Source organism: Protopterus annectens, chromosome 10.part0, assembly GCF_019279795.1.
Source record: "Protopterus annectens isolate FY-2018-M chromosome 10.part0, PAN1.0, whole genome shotgun sequence".
NCBI classification, from domain to species: domain Eukaryota; kingdom Metazoa; phylum Chordata; order Ceratodontiformes; family Protopteridae; genus Protopterus; species Protopterus annectens.
Window position 1 is genome coordinate 1,028,660,187 of NC_056744.1, and position 24,768 is coordinate 1,028,684,954.

General features: G+C 39.5%; 1 protein-coding gene and 1 long non-coding RNA gene across 2 annotated transcripts in view; one reads left to right on the top strand and one right to left on the bottom strand.

Moving 5' to 3' along the window:
- SLC44A5 (solute carrier family 44 member 5) overlaps window positions 1–24,768 on the top strand; it is a 4,403,163-nt gene that overhangs the window by 2,374,821 nt on the left and 2,003,574 nt on the right. Inside the window, exon 5 of the mRNA XM_044085789.1 lies at window positions 23,704–23,811. The gene's annotated coding sequence lies outside the window, so the exon portion shown is untranslated. The remainder of the gene's footprint in view (window positions 1–23,703; window positions 23,812–24,768) is intronic.
- LOC122813464 overlaps window positions 1–24,768 on the bottom strand; it is a 467,821-nt gene that overhangs the window by 333,404 nt on the left and 109,649 nt on the right. The gene's annotated exons all lie outside the window — the stretch shown is intronic.

Genomic DNA, 24,768 nt, shown 5'->3' on the forward strand with positions numbered 1-24,768 from the left:
GTTGGTGAATCACTCTTTTTCAAATGTCATCCCTAAATCCCTAAAATCTGGAATACCATCCCCATTATCTTCAGCTCCTCCATGGCACAATTTAAAAAGCTACTAACAACACACTTGAACAATGCTTGGCTATGCACCTGTAACTCTCCTGGCTAATACTAACCTCTCTATAGGTGGCATATACTGCTCATTGGGTGCTATCATACTCCTCTTCCTGAACTCACTTACACTAAAACTCACTAAAATCGAATTTAGTGTTGATGTTACCACTAGTAAACTGTATTTCTCATCACTGTGTAAATACTGTTGTATGCTTGTGTGTTGTCCTTGCAAGTCTGTCACCTTCTGCAGTGATAATGCTTTTATTTTTTTATGTTTTGCTGGAGCTTTTCTCCCAATCCTCCACTGTAGAAAGATCTGTGTCCAGTCGGACTTTCCCAGTAAACAAATGTAAAATAAAATAAGTAAATAAATAAACGCACATTTTCAAAAAAAAGCACATTGATTCACTTCATCAGTATTACATGATTCGACAAAGTGTGTGCGTATATATGTGTGTGTGTGTGTGTGTGTGTGTGTGTATACGTGTGTATATATATCTATATATATAAAATGTATTACCTTCAAAACATCTAAGTACCATAACATAGAAATTCAAATAATTGAGATGAGAATATCGGAAGCCATCATTGACGAACAATAGCAACTGTTGGTATGGTTGACAAAGATTTTTTTTTTTTGTGGGCCTGGGACTTTTTGTGCAAGTGTGTGTGTGTGTGTGTGTGTGTGTGGGCGCGCCTGTCATGAGTGTCTAAGCTGTCCTGTGTAGTGGTAGTAATACAGACATTTTTTTTTTCTGGTAATTGCATGGTTAGGGTTGGGGCACAGGCAGTGTTAAGGTTAATGTTAGCACACATTACTAAGGTGGAGCTTCACCTTACTGCAGTATTATGTACCCTAGTTAATGCTTACTGTAGGTTATGGGGGTGCTGCAGTACTGGGGTAGTGTAAGAGGAGGTTCTCATATACTTGCACATAGAAGAGGTTATGCCCCCTTCCCTTTAAAATAATGGGCCAGTGAGGTTGGGAGGATTCTAGCCTTTCTGGCAGAGCAAGATACAACTGTGGAGAGATAGACAAGCTAGGGCCTGTAGAGTGTGAGAGTGAGCATTAGAGATGTTAGCCTGTCTAGTAGAGAGAAAAAGTTTTGGAGAGACACACACTGTGACCTGTTTGGGGTGGGAGGGGAGAAACCAAGTAGCAAAGACTTTTGAATCAGATTTTATGACCAGAGTAACAGCTGTGAACCATAAGCCATTATGTTATTTTGAGACATTCTTCAGTTAGTGTGGCTAATATAACATTTGTAGTCACTTTTTGATTTTAAATTTGATAATTCACTGTAAATAAATAACACTTGAATATAAACCAGTCTCCAGTGATTGTCTAAATGCCACACTTGTGCTATGCAGTGGCACAGTGTGGTCCAAACATTAGTTTGTTGATCTAATGTTTAGTCCCTACATCATTGCCTGCAAGTTCAAACCTATTGTGAGTTGATTTTGAGCACCTGTAGAGAGACTTGAGTATATGCATTATGAGGAGTTTTTTTCTTTCTTTTAACAAACTGCAATTTGTACTATGAGTAGTTACAGTGAGATGGGTTGGAAATGAGACTGAGTGTATGAAAGGTGAAATGCAGAGTGTATTCTTGAGTAAGCTGTTAAATGAATGCTAAGCAAAGTGCAAACCTTCTCTTTGGCTTCACTCAAAGGCAAAGAAACAGGCGCTAGAAGCCGTACAAAACAATTAAAAAGTGGTGTGTATTTTATACTCGAAGTAGACTTTTTGTGCATTTGTGAATTGTCCTGTGTTGTGCATAAGTGAAAAATCACTGCCTGCCCAGGCTTTTCAGGAAGGAACTGTATTGTTTCTGAATACACAAGCTTGGTAGACAACTGCTGGAAACTCTGTATGTGTAATCCCTGCTTGTTAATGTGTAAACATTAAGATGTATGCAGTCTATGTGTAAAGCATTGACGATCACTGCTGCTTTATACAGCACTAAGTTTTACTATATGCTGTCTGAGACAACATGTATAGGTTCATAGCTGTCAAGTGACACTGATGCAACCCATCTTGTGATGTATGGCTAAGATTAAACAGCTGTCCTAACTGTGGTATGCACCACTTAATCTTATTAGGCACTGTTTCTGACAAACACGAGCAGTCCTGTACATGTTCGATGCTGTTTGAGCGGTAGTAAGAAACCTAGATGCCAGAGTAAAAGTCCAGTCCTTCTGGGTAATGTATTATTAAAACTAAGGAGCTGGTATACCTAAAGGAATAAGGGTCCTGCATCTGGACAGAGCCTTGCTCCAGCCATACAAGTGGGCAAATGAAGTAATAAGCAAAACTCTACTGAGTTACATCAATATGAGTTGTACAAAGAAAGCAGTGTTGGTCATCTAAGTGTGGGGCACCAGTGTAGGTGTGCTTTGCAACAGTGGCCCTGTTTTGGGCAGGAACAAGTGAATATTTTGGAGTCCAGTACTGCAACTAGACAAAGTGAAACCTGGAAAAAAATCACTTGGGCTCTAAGAGAGTTAGGACAGTTGATGTTGAAGAGCAGAACTTGCGTTTTAAATTAGCAGGAGGTGCTAAGAAAGAATTTTAGAAAAGGTAATGGATCTTATTACAGAAAGTATACAGGTACAACAAAAGTATAATCAAGTGATAGAGAATATAATGAAACATTTTCAAAGTTAAATAGCTTTGCAAAATGAAGTTAGACAATTGACTAAGAAAGTAGAAATGTTAAGATAGTCGGATAGTGCTATCTTCCTGCAGGAAGAGCTCGTATCTGTGCTGGAACTGATAGATGATTTCTGGGAATGAAAATGCAATTCATTGAACTGAGAGCTTTACAATGCTGTTGGCTGACCAACAAAAGATGTTGCAAAGTAAAACAGATAAGGAGAAGGACATTTTATCCAAACGGCTTTCTGAGCTTTTTGTAGAAGTGGAAACAGATAAATAAATTAGGACTGAAAATGCTAAGTCAAGACACATCACAAATCAGAGAGGAAAACAACAAAGTGACCTGATTTTGGAACTTGAAAGGCAAAATAAAAGTCAGTTTCTAAGCCAAAATGACATAATGTGTTTACAAAGTGAAAAGTACTATGGCAGAAGCTGCACACTATTGTTATTTTCCTGCTTGAACTACTAATAAAGTAACAGAACATGAATGGTGAACACGAGGCACAGCCCCAGGTGGTCAGAAACAGAGATGAGAAATGTACACAGACTTATAACAATGAAATAGTCCAGGCTTTACATCAAAATAACTATGAAAAACATAAATGAAAGCCAACAGTTAACACTGATCTGTGGGTAGCTCTAACAGACTAATTGCAAAGAAATGGAGAAGAGCAATATTAGTGACTAATGTGAGCTTAATCAACACATCTCAGACATGGAACAAAAATGAGAAAAGAATAAAGAATAACAAGTTGTAAAATGGATGACCTGTATGTTGCTAAGCTGATACAAAGAAAGGAAATTCTGTCTGCACATGAAATCCCAGTAAAAGAGCCGGTGACTGACACACATGTTATGTTACAGAGCTGGAGTTCTAAACAGCCTAGTGACAAGGAAGTATATATACTTATATATATATATATATATATATATATATATATATATATATATATATATATATATATATATATATATATATATATAATATACATATAATATATATATATAATTGTACAGATGTTTTACACTTTACTATGAATATAGATTATGAGAAAGTTAATTATCTTGATGCTACTATTCAGAAGGACAGGACTAACAAAAAATGTGTGTCTACACTGTATAGGAAACCAACATACTCAAACACTTCGCTACATTTAAGCAGTTGCCACCCTCATCAAAAGAAAGCTCTAGTTAAGGGCCAATGGGTCTGCTTAGCTAGGATGGTGTCTGACAATAATTTATGCCTAGAACAATGTGATATTTTGAAAGGAATGTTAGGAAAAAGAAGTTACCCAGATGTATTTATTGACAGGATTTTTTGTGAAGTGAAAAGAAAAAGAAATGATGGTATTTATGTACCTATTATTGTACCTTTGTGGCTAGCAGTGAATTAAGCATTATACCTAAGAAGAAAGCCAATGATGGTCAGAATATGTCATGTATTATACCATTTAATCACGACTTTTATTCTATTAGTGGTATAATAAGGAGAAACTGGAATTTTTTTAGAGTTGACCCTGATCATGTAAAAGTTGGAGAAAAAGCAAATATTGTATATAAAAAAGAAAGCAGCTTTAAACGGCTACTTGACAGTGTAGAAAAAAAGAAAAAATATAAAGGTGGAAAAATGTCTAAGTGTGGGGCTTGTGCCCAATGTATTAATATTTTGGTATGTAAAAAAGTAGACATTGGGGGACATCTTGAGGTATATGTCCCTGGAAGATTCTGTTATTATTCTAAGGGAGTGGTGTATGCTGCTTTACGTCAGACATGATTGTTTTTATATAGGAAAAACTGTAAGGGCTCTGAAAGATCAAATTTACCAGCACTTGCACGACATTAAAAAGATGGACACCAAACATGCACTATTTAGACATATTCTTGAGAATAAAGATCATGTATTTAAATTCTTTATTATTGATCAGTGTGATTTGGGTCCCAGGGGAGGACCTGAATCAACTTATTTAGAATATCTTGAATTACATTGGATTTTATGTAGTAATGCTGTAACATATCCAGGTCTCAATGACCATGTTACTCTAAGTAGTTTTTTTAGACTAAAAGCTTGTTATATGTTTTAACTTCTCATATGTAAAATGAAAGGGCTGTGCACCAGTATTGTAAGAGTTAAATTTACTTTGGTGGGGAACTTTTAATTAATGTGATTTTATGATAGGTTGGTTTGACTGTTTTGGACTTTGAAAGTTTCATAGATTGGTTTAGTATTCTGATGAAGTCGGAGATACCTGGACGAAAGCGCTCAAGATTTTGAACAAAAGTGTGAAGCTACGAGGTTTTCTTCATTTTGTTCCTGTATATATGTATGTGTGTGTGTGTGTGTGTGTGTGTGTGTGTGTGTATATATATATATATATATATATATATATATATATATATATATATATATATACACACACATACATATCATAGCCTTCCATCGAACATGCACATTGTTGATCCAGCAATGATTGAAACCTTTCCATTGAAAAACATAAGCATTGATCCACAAAGGACTGAAAACACAAAAGAACACCATGCTTTTTGAAGAGAGGACCTGCACCCCCACACTCCCTTCTTATTACATATACCAAGTGCTAGATCACACTACAGTGGGGAAAGGGCATATTCCCCAGCCCCCGCTAAATCTCAGTCTTGCGGTGAAAAATCTGGTGCATTTTGATTAGCTGTACTAGATGATCTCCTCATCAACAACCCCCTTTTTTCTATTTTACATATGGTTGGAGTGACATGTCAACTGTTGCCATCTCTTTTGTTTAAATGCCACTTTTCTATCTTCTTCAGCAGTCATGCCTGTCTGTCACAGATGTTCTGGAATGCAATTTGTCCATATCTTGAGTGGGTATCCTCATCTTCTGTTGCATTCCTTGTGTGTGTCTCTCTCTCTCACAAAAATGGCTTATCAGATCACTTTCTGCTTTTCTACATGTATGAACAAACCACAGTAATCTGTTCTCTTTGTCCTTCTCTACAACTGGAGCTATTTTGGCTTCCACTGTGATGTCCTTTTCCTGTCTGTCCCACAGTATACACCCTACTACCCATCTCAGAACTCCATCACCATCACCTCAAGCTTACTTAGCTATTTTGCCTTTACTGTCCAAGTTCTTGAGCCATAAAGCAGCACTGAACACCATTGTTTTGTATACCCTAATTTTCAGCTTGTTTGGCATTCTTCTGTCATGCACTACCCCTTGGCAGATTGTACCACATGGCTAGAGCACCTCTGATTCTAGCTTTGTCTTCCTCACTCAGACATCCTGTCTCCACAACCACACCTCCCAGATACTTGATCCTGTTCCACTATTTTACCTTATATCTCAGTGTTTCATCTTCTTCTGATTTCCACCATTTGCTGTCATGTCCACTGTTTTTCTATGCTCACCTTTATGACGTGCCTTCAGTTTAAACTTTCAGTCCCCTATCATTTGCTGAATATCCTGTTCTGTGTCTGTTTGCAGTACAACATTGTTTGTACACATCAGCTTTGTTGATCTCTATTATCTGACTTATTTGCTGATTTAGGCCATAACAAGTATGAACAGGAGTAGACTCAGAGCTGGACCCTGATGCACACCCCCTTGCATTGGAAGCTCCTATGTGAATCTCAACACTGTTTTTGTTTGTGTCATTGAGTCCTCTTTCATGGCCTGAACTAATTCTAACAATGTTTCCAGGAAGGAAGCAACGTGAAATGCTTTAAAGACAGTAGATAACAAAAGTAACTATTCACGTAATTTGTAATCCTCTTATAACAGTCCTTTATAAGTTAGACCAAACCAATAATGTGTGAGGAAAGTTTGTATATAGTGTACCTTTTTTATCTATATGTATCTATCTACCTATATATTTCTGTATCTCTGTTTATATATGCTACATTGTGTTTTCTACTGTTTTACTTTCAATGCATTTCTTGTTTTACTTAAATATTTTGCATAAGCATTAATTACAAATGGTGCTGCTTCTATTGTTTTCTGTTCAATAGTATTATGATGTCATCCACTCTCTTTGACTTATGTCATGGCTGAAAAGGGTCAATATACCAGCCCAGTTACATGGTCAACAAACAGTAACTGATATAGATATATATATATATATATATATATATATATATATATATATATATATATATATATATATATATATATATATATATATATATATATATATAGATATAGATATATATATATATATATATATATATATATATATATATATATATATATATGGGTTCCCTTTAGAATTTCGAAAAACTGAAATACCGTATTTCAGTTTTCCAAAATTCTAAGCCGGAAGGCTTGAAATCGCGAAACACCAGAAGCGTGAAATTCAAAATCCCGACGTTCTGAGCTTTTGGTGTTGTGGTGTATGAATGGATCTAAGTGCAGGTAAGTCTATATGAGTGTGTAGGTTATGGGCTGTAGTGTATGTTAGTGTGTGTTTTGGTTGTGATGTGTGTGTGCAAGGGGCTGTGAAATGTGTGGGTGTGAGTTACCTTTGTGTGTGTGATTGTGCGGTCTTGGAGTTAGAATATATAAGTAGGGGGGTGTGGGGGTGCAGGGGGGCTTGCTCCCCTTCTTATTTGTATTTTAGGATTGTATGTTTGATTGTGGGGGGAGAGTGTGTGTATGGGTGTGTTTTGTTTGTAGTGTATGTTCGGGATTTTAAGTTTTGCGCTTGTGGTGTTTCGGGCTTGTAAGGTTTCGGGATTTGAATTTCAGAAAACTGAAATTCGGTATTTCAGTTTTTCGAGATTCTCAAGTCAATTCATATATATATATATATATATATATATATATATATATAGAGAGAGAGAGAGAGAGAGAAATGCATGTGTGTGTGTATGTATATATATGTGTGTGTGTGTGTGTGTGTGTGTGTGTGTGTGTGTGTGTGTGTGTGTGTGTGTATATATATCTATATATATATATATATATATATATATATATATATATATATATATATATATATATATGTGTGTGTGTGTGTGTGTGTGTGTGTGTGTGTAGATATATATATATATATATATATATATATATATATATATATGTATATAAAATATACCTCAGAAAATTCATGCTGATGAAAAACCTGTTATTCTATCAATTTTATATTTTTGTAGGTGCAATATTTAAAAAGTGTCCATAGTTTTGGGACTTTGTCCTCCATTATTTATGGCTTTATCCAGATTTCTTGATCTTAGAGGTTGAGAGGTATGATACCAAAATGTCTGCAAGATTCACTTAAACTAAAATATGGTTCAATTTTTCAAATTTTTCGGTTGTTTCTCCACAGTAAGTTAGCAAAATGGCAATTTCCAAAATGCTTTTTTTTTAATGTGAGGAAACAAAACCCACATACCTCCCATGCAGAAGATGACCATCTACACCCTATTCAGATTATAGCAACTCTGAAGTTGCTGAATCTTAGGCTAAAAAACACTTCACAGATGAAATTATTTGTGGAAATGCCATTTTATTTATTTCTGTGCATGATTCACCATGAAAATGGGTTAAAAGTAGAAAAGTAAAAATGAATAGTCAGATGAGATCTTCACTAATAGTCAGAGAGCTGCTAAAGACAGACAGCAGTGAATATTACCTGAGTTAAGAAAATCCAGTAAGAGTAAGGAGAAGATGGACTTTTCAAAAGAAATTACAACAAATATTAGTCAGGAGTACAAAACATATATCTAAACAAGTAGTATATATGTAAAATATGTACAGGAAGATTTTAGGCATTCAGATTCCTTAATCTACTGACTAGCAGTGAGACAGAACCTGTTTAGCATGTGGAAGTACTGCTATAGTAGCAGTTGACCATGCCCATAACATGGAGATAGTGGCTGCCCTATATCTGAAAGGCAAATTATTTTGCTTACCAAAACTGGCAATTTCTTTTAATAAACAGAAGAAACATGATTCAGTCTAAACATTTACATGGGGTTTCAAAATGATTTTGTCCTTTAACAGGAATGCTTGAATGGGGTCCATGACTCTTTCTGTAATTCTGATAATTTATAATAGTGATGTTTGGACCAAATTTCTTGAAAGTATTGCATAGCTTTTTATCTATTTTATGGCAGAAATAAGAGTATAAATTGGCTCCCTACTGAAATGTCTGCATTTGAAATGTTGAGTGCTGACAAACAAACAAAAAAAAAAAAACGGGAAAAGAGAAAGTAAGGCCTTTGCCCCCTGAACTTTTATATACCAACTCCAAGATTGCCATAATTCTGAGAAAAAGGAATATTCTGAGAAATGGCACCCCTAACTTAATATATATATATATATATATATATATATATATATATATATGTATCTCTATATATATGTCCTTCCTTTTGGCCATTCAGTCTCCTTATTTTTGGACTCGCTGTAGCAGGTCCTGACATTTCAAATGCTTACTGTATAAATCCCTTACCTGACTTGTACTTTGCTTTGGTAACATGACAGTCCCTTGTAAACACATAGCATAAACTGACCTAAAGGATTTACTCCAGTTTTCCTGTGAAATAGAGTGTAGCATAGTTGAATACAGTGTGAGTATTTACCTGTACTGTACTTACTTTTAGAATCATTATTGACTGAAGGAGTTGGACAGTGATGGACTAAATGCATTATGTAATTTTACTGGAGACTTTATAGTTTCTGTGGTTCAAGCAACTCAGTACCCACCTTGTTGTTTATAGTACAAATCTTTTGCTGGTGGATAGGGTTGATGTTGGATCTCCCTCAGTGCTTGCCCTTCCTTCTTGCATATGCTCTCTGCAGACTGAATGGCATTTAACTGGGCAGAACCATAGTTTTTAAAGTCTAGAACAGTACTATAGCAGTCCACCAGTATGAAAATCATCTACATGAGTTAAATCTAGAAATCATCTATTTGAGTTAAATCTAGAAACTAACTTTAATACATGTGAGAGATGCAGTTACACAGCCAAACTGGAGGCAGAGCTCTCTCAACCCAAGACTGGCACAGTCAGTCAGGAGGAAAAGGTAACCACCCACACCACAAATCCAGTCTCACACAGACCTATTGCATCTGCATACCCAACACATAAACACACAAAAACATACTCAGAGGCTCTAAATAAAAATCTGCCTAAACAGCAAAGACCTCCTAAGCAGATATCCAAGCAGCAGCCACCCCTCAACAATACCCACAAATCACATATCTCACAAAATCAGTGTGCCTCACAGTCACAGCCCTTAAGGCCAAACAACACACCAAATACACTTGTTATAGGGGACTCTATTGTCCGGCACACTGACGTCCTGCTCACCCGATTGAACGAGGAGAAGGTCACTGTAAGCTGCCAGTCGGGTGCCAGGATCCGCCACATAACGCAAGCACTCAGGTCACTCCAAAGCAAGTACAAGTATGACTCCGTCATTGTCCATGCTGGTGTGAATGACCTGAGACGTACCTCCCTGGACTACATGAAAAGAGACATAGAGGAGCTCTATGACCATGTAGCCCAGGCCGGTATGACCCTGACCTTGAGTAGCATCTTGCCCTCATCAAGAATGATGCCACAGTATAAAGACAAAATGATCAGTTTCAACAATTGGCTAAAGTATTGATGTCATTCAAAGGGGATCCAGTGTCTGTCAGCCTGGGATGACATGCTCGACAAGCCACGTTGCTTCGATCGGGACGGCTTGCACCTGCCACCGTTAGGTTTTCATATACTGGCCAAGGCTCTTGCCACCCCCATAGTGCCTTTTTTAGGCAAGGCTCAAAGGACAAACCCACCTCCATAGACAACCCAAGGATAAAAAAACTAAAGGTAATGCTACTCAATGCCAGAAGTCTAAACCTCAAGATGCACGCACTTGAGGCTCTCCTCAGTATGGCGAAAATCGATGTCTGTGCAGTAACAGAAACCTGGTTCAAGGCTCCTGAGAGCACCCCAGCACTACCAGGTTATAACTCATACCATGCGTTTCGGCCCCAAAACTCAGACCGAAGCACAAAAGGAGGGGGAGTATCTATATTCATCAAAGATACCTACACCTCCAAGTTAGTGGCACTGCACAAAGCATCGGAAACCATCCATGTGCAACTAACAGCGGGCAAAACTGCCTTTCAGTTTGTAGCCTATTACAGAACACCCTCCCTATTACAGGAACCCCACTTGGCATTCCTGAGAACACTGGAGAATATGAAGGTCTCTCCAAACACTATGTTATTGGGTGACTTCAACTACCCAAACATTGACTGGGAAAACTACTCAAGCCCAAACACCCTCGCCCAACGGTTCCCTGAATTTATAAACTCTAACGCGATGGAACAACTGGTCACCACTCCCACAAGAGGGAACATCATATAGGACCTGGTCATCACCAACATGGGGATTCTGTGTTCCACACCACAGGTAAACCCCTCATTGGTAAGATCAGACCATAAACAAATTTCCCTGGACATCCATATCCCATCCCCACCCCCAGCTAAGGAAATCACTGTAAAGAATTTCTCAAAAGCCAACTTTGCACTTCTCAACACTGAGATGGAATCCTTCAAAGCCCTCGGGCCAGAGGATAATACAGGCCAATCTGCAGAATCCTTTACAAATGCATTCTATGAGCACCTGCAGGAATGCATGGATTGTGCTATCCCAAATAAAACCAAGACTCACTCCTCCAAAAACAGGAGACCGGTCTGGTGGACCCCGGCCATAAATAAGCTATATAACAGAAGGCGGAAGCTACTACATGACAGAGCAAAATCCCAAAAAGGGAAGGCATCTCTGATCAGTATTAGCAAGAAACTTCGATCCCTCATAAAATCATCAAAGGCCAGTTTCGAAAGAAAAATTGCTCTAGACACTAAAGATAATCACAAGGCCTTCTTTAGTTATGTCAGGAACATGGGTGGAAACTCCCAGATATGCTCTGAATTGTTGCATAACTGTACAAAATATACAGAACCTACAGACATAGCCAACATCCTAGCAGACAGATTCAGCGCAAACTTCTCCCCCCCTTCCCCCCCAAAGGAGAAAATGCTTATCCCAACTGAATGTAACCTCCCTGACATCACAAATGCACAGGTGAAAGCTGCCCTCTCAAAAGCAAAAAACACAGCATCTATGGGACCGGACGGTGTCCCAGGCTGTGTCTTACATGAGTTCCAAGAAGAACTGAACCCTCACATTAAGTCACTGTTCAAACTTAGCCTTACTACAGGATATGTACCCAAAGAATGGCGTACAGCTACAGTGGTCCCACTCCACAAAGGTGGTGCCACAACGGACCCCGGGAACTATCGCCCCATAAGCCTGACTAGTCTGGTCTGTAAAGCTATGGAGCATATTATCATGGAACTCATAAACAAAGACATTGGGAGCCTCCAGACACTGGACCCTACCCAATTCGTCTTTGTTAAGGGCAGATCTTGCCTCTTAAACCTAGTTGATTTCTTTGAAACAGTTACCAAAGCCATAGATGAGGGCAAGGTAGTCCACATAGCCTACCTGGACCTTGCAAAAGCCTTCGACACAATACCCCACTCGGGCATCATAAATAAGCTTACCAGCTTAAATATCAACCCCTATATCACAAGATGGGTTGCAAACTGGCTCAGAGATAGAACCCACATGGTCAGAATCGCAGGTGCCATGTCCGAATCCAAACCAGTTACAAGTGGCGTCCCACAGGGCTCAGTTCTGGGACCTCCCTTGTTCGGTATATACTTCTCTGAGGTTCAGGCTAACACGGGGGGATTATGGCTGACAAAGTTTGCAGATGACTGCAAACTGGGGGCCATAATCGAATCTCCAGCTGACACAAGCATCCTCCAAAAGGGTCTCACAGAGACGGATGCTTGGTGCCAGAGCCACGGCCTCAAGCTAAATGCTAAAAGTGCATAGTCATCCCCTTTGGGAAAAACAAGGTGCCTACAAATTACCACATAGGTGGTAATCCATTAAGTACTGAAGAAGTAATTAGAGATTTGGGGACCAACGTAGATAGTAATCTCTCCTTTGATAATCACGTTGCCAAAGTGGTTAGAAAGACCTTCTATATAGCCCACCTTATCATGAAAGGGTTCACATCTAGATCAAGAGAGGTCATTGTGCCCCTCTACTCATCACTCATCAGGCCCATAATTGAATACAATGCCCCTTTTGGGATGTACCTTACCCGACACCTGCAGCAACTGGAGAGACCCCAAAAGTACCTCACCAAGAGGATCATGGGCTACAAACAGATGTCCTATGCAGCTCGACTAAAGAAACTCCAGCTCTACTCAGTTGCTTACCGCCTACTCAGAGGCGATCTATGCCTGACGTACAAAGCCATGTCAAACCCAGAATTAATGGACATGCTCCACCTCAAAAATCCAAGTCCCTTAGAGCTACACGCTCCAGGGACCTAAACCTCAGCACAAAATAAATAGGACATGCTGGAGGGACAGATTCATTTCCCAGAGGCTCCCCTCACTCTGGAATAGAATCCCAATTCATGTTAGACATAGCCCCTCGCTGACCCTCTTCAAGCGAAATCTGGACGCGTGGATGGGAAATCGCAAATTCACCCCTGGGATCTCTTCTGTGTCCCTGCTAGACAGAGGCACAGTAAACTAATCTTAAAAGGGTACCTTCTGTGACCTACTTTACAGAGGCACAGTAGGCTAATCTAATAGGGAGGCGGAAGCCAAATACACTCTGGCTAGGCTTATAAATGCCCCAGGGCAGATAGCCTAGTATCTACCTATGAACCTATGAACCTATATTTGATGTGCCAAGTACTGCATATTGTAAATAAAATCTTCAGTACTGGGATTCCGTAGAATACATGTGATATAGTAGGTCTTTTGTTATGCCATAAACTCTTTAATGCATTTTTTAAACATTTATATGCAGCTGGGTATTACAGTTGCGTAGCATGCTTGAAATATTTAGCATGGCTCTGTATCGTCTGTTTAAATATTCTTTATAAATTTCAGACATAGCCTTTCAACAATTTGTTTTTCTTTTTCTTTCTTTTTAGTTGCAGGCTATTCATTTGCTTGAGACAACCATACAGCAATGTACTGTATTTATTGCCTGTATGTAACAGTAACACACACACAAATGATGTACAAATTGTATTAAACATTACATGGTTTTGACTTTGCACATTCTTCATATAAAATATAGTTAATTGCCTGAATGCTGAGTCCAAAAGTCGACATAAGTGAAAGAACATGTCAAAAGATTATTTGTGCAGAAGCACGAAAGAAATTATGTATAAATCAGAGCTTCACTGCTAACTGTAATTTTCCTGATTAGCATTTTAAGGCACAAAATCATTTTTTTTTGCATCTCAGATTCAGCCATTGGATTGGAAAGTGCACACAGAAGGTGCAGATGATACTTTCTGACAGAAATGGTTCAGAAGAGAAGGACAAATAGCAGCCATTAAGTACTCATTGCTGAATATTGCTTCTAATGAAAGGGAGCACAGATGTTTACATGAATACTGTGCAACAATCCTTTATTTATGCAAATACAAAAATTGTAGACAAAAGGGTAATGAGAATGCAAATCTAGGAACTTAGAAAAAAAAGTCGAAGCAACTGGAACTTTTTAGAAAATAATAAAAGCAGCAAAATAACAACCCCTTATTTTTTGCCATAATAAATATTAGTTACACTGTCTGCCTATTAGAAACACATTTATATAATGCAAAACGTTATGGTTACATGTTTGTTATGGTTGCTTTTAGTGCTTTATTCTTTGAAAAAAATCCAGAGACAAGAATTGTTTTGTAGTTATTTTGTAGGGAATAACCATAAGATAAGTGATGAGAACTAAAATAAACAAAAAGTAATCAGTCTGAGCAATTGATATTGTAACTGCATGCATAATGATATTATACATAGTATTAAACAGTTAACCTTGACATTAGCTTTGCCATTGCACTGTTGAACTGTGTCGACTTATTTGCACAGCAGTGCAGTTTTCTTTCTGAAACTACATTTTCTTTGTTTTCTAAATGTATTATTCTAAAGACATGCTTCTGGAGCATTTCTCCCCGGGCCTCCGCTGAAAACAGGATCTGTGGAACCTAGTCGGACTTTTCCGGTCAACAAATGTTAAATAAATAAAATAAATAAATATAGTCTCTTCACTATGTTTTCTGATTTATATATTACTACTGTCACTATTTTGCATCAAAACATAGTATTTTTTTTTATTTCCTGAGTTACCTGGATTGACCTGCATAAGCAGATTGATGGGGAGAACATGACTGCAGTATGTTGTGTTGTTTTGTACTAATCAAATGAAAAAGCAAGGTTCCTAAACTCATTAATCATAGTGCAAAGGGTCTGGGCAGTGAGTCTGACTGCAGTAAGCTGTTTGACTTAAGTTCATATCCCTTCTGCCACCTGAATTGCAGTGTCATAAATCCTTCTTCTTCAGCCAGCTGTATTCCAAGACTGTTTGGCAGAGGCAAATACAAATTACCTGTTTTCGGTGTTGAATGCGATTTTTGTATATAAGTTGCATGGAGGAGAGGTCATCATATTCATACAAAAATAACTTTGCATGCATTGTCTATATCTGATCAATTCAACCTGCATGAACACAGGTGCAGGTGCTTCAGCATGTATGACATGGTAGTATAATGTATTGTCCAGGACTGTCATCCCACAGAAGATGTGGCATAAAGTTTGTTACTACGCTGTGTCCTGTCTACTGTACAGGAATGTCCATACAGAAAAAGAAACAATGCCTTATATAACCTCTATTAGTCAGATCGTAATCACTGCTTAATGAATGACTTCATTTTGTGAGGTTACGCCTTACACAGCAATTCTAGGTAATTTCAAAGTGCACTGAAATTTATCTTGAGTGAACCTACAGGAAAGTGATAGTTGATGGTGGTGGTATTATGCTGTGGAGAAATTGGAGAAAGGGATGAAAGTAGAAGGAAACTAGGTCTCTTATGTTTATTTTGTTCACAGTTAGAGCTATATTAGTGGTGTAGGGGTTAGTTGAAGAGTTACTGGTGTGCATGACCAGGAACATGGTGACATGGTCAAAAGAGGGAGACATACCTGTCAAGTACTTTGCTCAACAAATCAACACAAAATCAGAAATAATGAGAGGTAAAGGCCCAAAAATCAATGACATTTTTAAATATTACTGTAATCCACTTAAAAAGTCACTGGAAAAACATGTTTTGCATCAGCATGCATTTTTTGAAATAAAAGTATGAAACAGTAATGACTGGCATTATTGACTGACTGTAATCCTCATTAATTTACGAGAAAATGAAAAAAAAAAAACTATGAAGGAGAGGCAATATTGTAAGGCAAAATCTGACACGTTCTGCAAAATCGGGAACAGTTGAGAAGTAAGGAGAGGGGCATTATTTGTGTTCTGTTCAGGCTCCAAAACACTACAAGAGGAGGAAGGTGAGAGGTATGTGTCTTTTAAATTTTTGTATGTGTCTTTTAATTTTTTATCAGAAATGGGTCCACAGCCAGAGGGAGAGGTGAAAAGAGTATATACATACTAAATTATGCTAGCTAGGATGCATAGCTAAGACCTTCACTATTCCATCATGGCTAACGTGTTAATTTAGTCATTCAGAGCTGTGCAGCACAGTAACTGGAGGTGTAGGCTATGTAGCATTGTTTTCCAGTAATCAACCAAGAATCCTTCTTTCACCCCTGGTAACAAACCATGCCTTCTTTAGGACTATCAGTGAAATTATTTATTTATTTATTGACATTTGTTAACCGGGTTAGTCCAGCTGAGCCAGGGGCCCATTTTCAGTGGAGACCCGAGGAGAAAAGCTCCAGAAATATTACAAGTAATTATGGTATTTACAAAATATTAAAGTAGGGTCACAGAAATATAGTACAAGACAAAAATATGTGCACAGTAGTACAATACATAGGTAAAATAATACTTAACTGGTACAATTTCCAAAATTTGGGAACAGTATATAGCATAAGCCAAATAACATAGGTTCATAGGTAGGTACTAGGCTATTGGCCCTAGGGCCTATATAAGCCTAGCCAAAAAGGTACCCTGGCTTTTGTCACCCAAGAAAATTATTTTCCTGTGCCCCTGTCGAGCAGAGCCACAGAGGTGATCCCCGGGGCGAATTTCCTATTTCCCATCAAATCATCAAGATTTTTCTTGAAGAGTGCTAATGAGGAGCTTTGTTTGAGATAGATAGCTAGTTTGTTCCAGAGTATGGAAAGTCTCTGGGACAGGAATCTATCCCTCCAACATGTTCTGTTTATTGTGGTGACAAGGTTTAGGTCCCTAGAGCGTGTAGCTCAGAGGGATTGGGATTTCTTTAAGTGGAGCATGTCCAACAGCTCTGGGTTTGACATAGCTTTGTATGTTAGGCAGAGATTGCCTCTGAGTAGGCGATATGCGATGGAGTAAAGCTGGAGTTTTTTGAGATGGTCTGCATAGGGCATCTGTTTGACACCGGTAATACTCTTTGTGAGATACTTCTGCGGCCTTTTCAGTTGTTGTAGATGTCTTGTGAGGTACATACCAAAAGGGGCGTTGTACTCTATAATGGGTCTAATGAGTGATGAGTTGAGGGGAACAATGACCTCTTTTTATCCTGGATGAGAAACCTTTTGTGATGAGGTGTGCCACGTAGAAGGATTTCCTGACTACTGTGGCGATGTGATTATCAAAGGAAAAACTACTGTCTACCTGTGTCACAATTTCAGTGTTAAGTAGACCAACACCTATGTGGTAGCTCATAGGTACAGAGTTTTTACCAAAGGGGATGACAGTGCACTTTTTGGCATTGTGCTTGAGGCCATGGCTTTGACACCAGGCATCTATCTCTGTGAGGTCCTTTTGTAGGATGTCCACATCGTTAGGAGTTTTGATTATGGCTCCTAGTTTGCAGTCATATGAGAACTTTGTTAGCCAAAACTTCTGTGTTAGCCTGTACTTCAAAAAAGTAGATACCAAACAGGAGAGGACCCAGGACTGGGACCCTGTGGTACTCCACTTGTCACTGGTCTGAAGTCGGATTTGGAGTCTGCTACTTTCACATTGTGGGTTCTGTCAGTGAGCCAGTTGGCAACCCATCTTGTGACATAGGGATTTATACCTAGTTTAGTGAGTTTATCTATATTCCCAGAGTGGGGGATGGTGTCAAAAGCCTTGGCAAGATCTAGATAGGCTGTGTGAACCACCTTACCCTTGTCTACCGCTTTGGTGGCTGCTTCAAAGAAGTCTGTCAGGTTTAGGAGACATGATCTGCCATTTACAAACCCGAACTGGGTGGGGTCCTGAATTTGGAGATTACCAATGTCTTTGTTTATAGGTTCCATGATGATATGTTCCATGGCCTTGCAGACCAGGCTCATTAGGCTAATGAGGCAGTAGTTCCTGGGGTCCGTGGTGGCTCCCCGTTTGTGGAGTGGGATAACCATCTCTGTGCGTCATTCACTGGGCACAAAGCCTGAGGTGAGGCTATGATTGAATATGGTGCTTAGGTGGGGTGCCAGTTCATTCTGTAGTTCATGTAGAACGCAGCCTGGGATGTTGTCAGGTCCCATGGATGTTGTGTTCTTGGCTTTGGAGAGTGTGGTTTTTACCTGGGCAGCCATGATTACAGGAACTTTGCATTCTTCCGGTATAGAGATGGGCCCTTTAGGGGGTGAGAGGGGGGTAAAGTTACCACTGAACCTACCTGCCAGGATATTGGCAGTATCATTTGGTTCTGTATATTTAGTGCCATTGTGTTGTAACTCAGAGCAGATCTGAGTGTTGCCATTGAGATTGCTGACATAGCTATAGAATGCTTTGTGATTGTCTTTAGAATCTGTAGCAATTTTGTTTTTGTAACTAGCTTTGGATGATTTTATGAGGGATCTCAGCTTCTTACTGAGGCTGACCAGGGAGTTCTTCCAATCATGGGATTTTACTCTCTTTTTTTTGCAACAGTTTCTTTCTTCTTTTGTAGAGTTTGTTTATGGCAGGGGACCACCAGATTGGCTTCCTTTTTTTGGAGGATAGCATCTTGGTTCTGTTAGGGATAGCATGATCCATGCACTCGTGTAAGTGCTTATAAAGTGCCTTTGTGTAGGATTCAGCAGTTGTACCTCTGTTTTCTGTCTGCATGGGTGTCGGGAAGTTTGCCACTTCTGTCTTAAGAAGCGTAAAGTTGGCTTTGGAGAAATTTTTTATGGTGGTTTCCCTAATGGGGGGTGGGGGGGAGGATGTGGATGTCTAGGGTGATTAGCTTGTGGTCGGATCTGACCTTGGAATTGACCTCTGGTGTGGAACACCGGTCGCCCATGTTGGTAATGACCAGGTCTAGGATATTGTTTCCCCTGGTGGGGTTGTGGATAAGTTGATCCAAGGCATTGGAATTTATGAATTCTAGAAAACGTTGAGCAAAAGGGTTGTTACATAAGTAGTTTTCCCAGTTAATGGTGGGGTAGTTGAAATAACCCATTATTAGGGTGTTGGGTTGTACCCTGATATCTTCCAGGGTATCAAGAAATGAGGAGCGGGAATCCTGGGGCATGGTGGGGGATCTATAACAAGTTACAATTTGGATTGTGGTCTTGCTCAGAGTTAATTGCACTTGGATAATCTCGGATGCATTAAGCTGAGCAACTAGCCTGGAGGTGTGGATATCCTTAATGAATATGGACACGCCTCCGTCTTTAGTGTTTTGGTCCAGGTTAGGTGGCCGAAAGGTATGGTAGCATTAAGTAGCATTACCCTCAGATTTTACTTGCTTGTACCTGTTATGGTGGTGAATTTGTCATTTGAACCTTGCCTAAAAAAGGCACTATATGGGTGGCAAGAGCCTTAGCCAGTATCCGGAATCCCAAGGACGAACAGGTACAGGCCATCTCTGGCAAAGCATCATGGTCTGCTGATCATGTCATCCCAGACAGACAGATACTGGATCCCCTTAGAATGACACCAGAAGCTTAGCCAATTGTTGAGGTCAATCATTTTGTCCTTGTACTGTGGTATCATTCTGGGTGATGGAAGGATGCTACTCAGGGCTAGGGTCATACCTGTCTGGGCTACAAGATCGGAGAGCTCCTCCAAGTCTCTTTTCATGAAGTCCAGGAAGGTACGTCTCAGGTCATTCACACCAACATGGACAATAACAGAGTCATATTTGTACTTGAATATTACACAAAGGAGTACAGTATGAATACAGTTTGCTAGAGCAAGTACAAGGAGGACAAAGAGTTGATAGGGAAAAGCAGATAAGATGAGAAGAGAGGAGACTAGTTCAAGTGGGGTGTTGACAAGGGCATGACCAAGTCTTCAGGAGAAAAGGTTTAAGGTCTTTCTTAAACAGGTATTTATGCTGAATGCTTCTTATATTGAGAGGGAGTGTGTTCCAAGCATGGGCCACAGAGTGTTTGTAAAGGGTCTTACCAGTGTTTTTGTTGAGTTTGTATAACTGATGGAGGTGTTTAGTGGCAGCATGGAGTTGATGAGGTGGGGTTATAGAAGGAGACTAAATTGGAGATGGAGTGACAGGATGAGGGTTTATATAGGATAGTGTGTGCAATATGTAGTTGGGATATAAGTAGCTGTTTGGAGGATTCTGGCCATTGGAGTGACTTAAGGGAAGACAGTGGTGAAATTTGTAAGGAAGGATGATGGCAAATCTGGCAATTTTGTTATAAGTTTACTCTAGTTTAGTGATAAGAGATGTTTGAACATGAGTAAGGACAGAGGCAACGTAAAGAAGGCAGGGTAGGTGATAGGGCCTGAGTGAGGGAGGGTTTGCTGGAGGGTGACAGAAATTTTTGATTACGAAAGAGAAGTCCACGTTTTTGGTGGGTCTTTTTTATACTTTGTTGAATATGAATATCAAAATTTAATTAATCATCAGTGATAACTACAAGTAGTTTAGTATGGGCTTCTGGTTTTATAATAGTGTTGTTGAGAGAGGATATAGAGAAAGAGGCTTTGTGTTGAGCAAATGTTTTAGGGAAGAAGAGAAGGAGTTTGTTTTTTTTGGGGGGGGGGTTAATATGAATTAGTTATTAGAGAGCCAGGTTTCGATAGAGGAGAAGGTTTGTTGAGTGAGAGTTAGTGGATCGGGGATGTTATGGGTAGAGGTAATGACGGTGGAGTTGTCAGCATACTGTAGAACTGTAGAGAGGTTAGTAGCAGAGTGAAGTTTATTAGTAAATAAATTAAACAGGAGGGGGGCCAGAATTGATCCTTGGGAACTCCAGTATTAACAGGGAGTAATGGAGAGAGGACAGTTTGCCAGCCGACAGATTACTGCCAGCCGGAGAGATAGCTAGAGAGCCAGTTGATGGAGGAGGTAGAGAGATGTAGGTCTGAGAGTTTAGTTAGAAGTTTAGAATGAGAGACAGTATCAAAATCCTTTGAAAGATTGAGGAAAAGACTGGAGATGAGGAGGTTATTGCCACAGGCCTCAGCTATTATTTGGGTAAATGACAGTAATGCAGTAAAAGTGCTATGGTGGGACCTAAAGCCATGTTGGGTAGGGGTGAGGAGATTATCAAGAAGGTGCTTGAGTAGCTGAACATGGATGCACTTTTCCAAGATTTTGGATAGGGGGACAGGATAGCAATTAGTTTAAAGTTAGTGGGATTGCCCCCTTTGTGAAGAGGGATAGTATAGATGGATTTCCAAATGACAGGGACCAGAGCTTCTGAGATGGAATGGTTAATAAGAACAGAGACAGGGTAGGCTATGGATTGTGCAGCTATTTTTAGGAAATGAGGGGGTAGTTGGTCTGCTGATGGATAGTAGGGTCTAACTTTGTTAAGGAAATATTTAATTGTAGTAACTGGGACTGGTTGGAAAGAAAAAGCAGTGGGAAGAGTTTTGTTATGGAGTAGTGGAGGTGTTGAGTGAGATGCACTGTTTTGTGTATTAAGTGTGAGGTTTTGAATAGTTTCTATGAAAAAGAGGGTGGCAGTTTCAGAAGCAGTGTTGTTTGGAAAGAGGTTGGGAGTAGTGGGGTTACCTGAGTTGAGTAGATTGTTAATGGTGGTCCAGAATTTATGTGGATTTTTGTGTGGGCTACTTTGATTAGAGGAAAAAATCTCTGTTGTCTTTTTTGAAAAGTTTTTAGCCAGGTTTCTGAGCCCTTTGTATGTCTGCAGTAAGAGAGGGGACTTGTTTTTAACCCAGGATTTCCAGCAAGAATCTCTTTTGTGCTTGACTGATTGGGTTTGTTTTGTTAGCCAGGGGGTATAGTTCGATTTGACTCTGATTTTTTTGGATGGAGCAACAGAATAAAGTGTCTCAAGGAAAATCTTATTGAAGGAATGTACTGCCTCATTGAGAGGGAGGTGATAGAGGAAGGACCAATTAATGCCAGATAGTTTAGAGTTAAAAGTGTCTAGGATGAACTGGGTAAGGTTTTGGCATACCCTGTAAGTAGGGTCTTTAGGTGAGTGTTGGGTGAATCTGTGTATGAAGGTTGAAGAGTGGTCACTCAATGAGTTGGGACGTATACCGGGATTTATGATAGAGGTGAGGAACTGAAGTAAGGATCCAGTCAAGGATGGGTCTTTGTTTATTTTAGTAGGGGTGGAGATGTGTTGATGAAAACCATGAAGGTTAAGACTATGGTTAGGGGATGAGGGGGACAGTTTAGTCCAGTCTGTATTAGTGTCTCTAAGTATGAAAGTTCCATAAGGGATATGGTGAGTGATCCAGGATAAGAAGTTCTCTAAGATGGGAATATTATCGCTGGGGGGAATGTGTATAGAAACTATGGCAATTTTTTTGTGAGGGTTGAGGTGGCAATTTATGATGAGTATTTCAGTAGGTAAGAAGCAGGGAACAGAGATGGAGAAAGGGCCAGGTTAAGTAGGTCAGAGTAGAGGATAGCAACCCCTTCCCCCTGTTTATTGGCTCTGAGCGAAAGACATTATAACCTAGAGGTAGGATTTCTGTGTTAAGGATGTGAGGTTTCAGCCAAGTTTCTGATAGTGCAAGAATGTGTGGAGATGTGTTAGATATCCAGGAGTGCAGGTATTTTACTTTATTTACAATACGTTGAATATTTAGAAGAAGATTTTTAGAGATTTGAAAGGGGAATTACTGGTAGAAAGAGGTAAGTGAGGGGGAGGGGTATGAGTAGTGATATTGTGCAAGGAAGAGGTGGAAGGCCCTGAGTTGGGATGGATGTCTCCATCCAAAAGAATAGTGTCAAAGAAAGTGACAGGAGAAGAGAGTAAGTTCAGGGTAGTAGGAAATCTAGGTTTCTGACCAGAGGAGAGAGATAAGTTAGAACAAGTAGGAACTTTGAAGAGCTTAGATGGTGAAATAGGGAAGATATATGGTGAGATTAATTGTGGGTAAGAGATAGTATGAGTATTAAGATTATAGGGGAGAGTAGGTGAGATGGATTGATAGCTTGATGAATGATAAGAGGTTGTTAGAAAGAGCAAGACGAGGAAGGTGGTGAAGAGATAGAGTGGCCACGTGACCGGAGAGTAGGTAGGGAGAGGGAAGAGTGGTAGATGAGTCAAGAATGCAGTGAATAAGAGTAGTGAAAGCAGAGAAAGCAGAGAGGGTGTGACTAGGAATAAAAAGTAGGAGTTAGTGAGGAGGGGAAGGGGGAGTGGTGAGAATATTAGGAGGGGAGATAGGTGAGAGTGGTTATAGGAGTGAAGCAGGGTTAGATTGGTTAGAGAGGGTGATTGGTTGTATAGGAGGAAGGGATGTGGTGTGATATTATATATGTAATGAAAGTGTGGGGTGGGTGGGAATGGGGGTAGGGGAGTGGAGAAAGCCCGACCGAACCTGGTATTCTAAGTTTCTTATCAAACTTTCTAGATTATCTGAAGTTTGTCACAGCAAATCATTTAGCTACATTTAAAACGGTGTATTTTTTCACATTTTCTCAAAATTTCCTGTCCTTCGGTCTAAGCCTGTGTTAACTGGAATATGCTTCTGTTACTTTCTAGATGCTGAGTATCAAGATGGTGGCAGCAGCATTACTTCAGCAGCATTTTAACTAACTCAAGTCAGGCAGAAGGTGCTAAGCTGACTTTGGAAGAGCTGGAACCTTTGAGGTATGAGAAACTGAAGGTGCATATTATCTGTATTGCTAGATGTATGAAATAGTTTATTTAGCCTCTGCCTTTTTCTTCTGTGTTATTCTGAGAGTAACTCCCTTTGATTGTGGCAAAACATCAGGGACAAGTACAACAAATATAAAATGAGATAAAGGGTTATTGCATTCCTCAATTCCATGTATTACTTTGTAACATGATAACAATGCATCCTGATCACTGTTCTTGCATATTATAATCCCAGACTTTTTTTTTCCTCCCCATCCCCTGACCACCTGCTCCCCCTGCCAGTCTATCAGATCTTTCATTGTGTCATGCTCCCAGCTTACAGCAGTGCTTGGGAGGGGCTAAAAGCAAGTTGATGTTGAAGCCATTATAATGATGACTGAGTGAGGTTTTAATGTCATACGTCTTTCCCTATCAGCGGCAACATCAGGCAGAATGGTGGAGCAGAACCTGCACTGCTACACCCAGTACTACATGTGTGCTGTAAACACATGAATTGGATCATCACCTGCACTGTACTGCAACATGATTCTGACAAGTCAAAGACCCCATTTTTCTTAGCCCTTTGTTTGCCAGCAGATGGCAGTGGCTCCAAACTAAATCACCTATCAGTGGGATAAGGTATCCAGCCTTTGGCAGTCTTCGGCACCCTCACAGTTGTCTTATCAGGTACTTTGCCATTATTCAAACCTAAGTTGGCTGGGACATGCACAGAACTGCTTGTCACTGCACTCCAGAGGCAGCATTATGAACACAGACATTATTTTATAACTGTATTTTTTTTAGTATTCTGACACATCATCAGAATTCACTAAAAATTAGAAATGCTCTGTCAATATAAATACCGGTGTCTTGAATGAGTTATTTTTCCACTTTTAATAATGACATGCATAGATTTTATAAGATATATCCCTGCTAAATAATTTGATGCTTTATCAAAAAAATACTAGA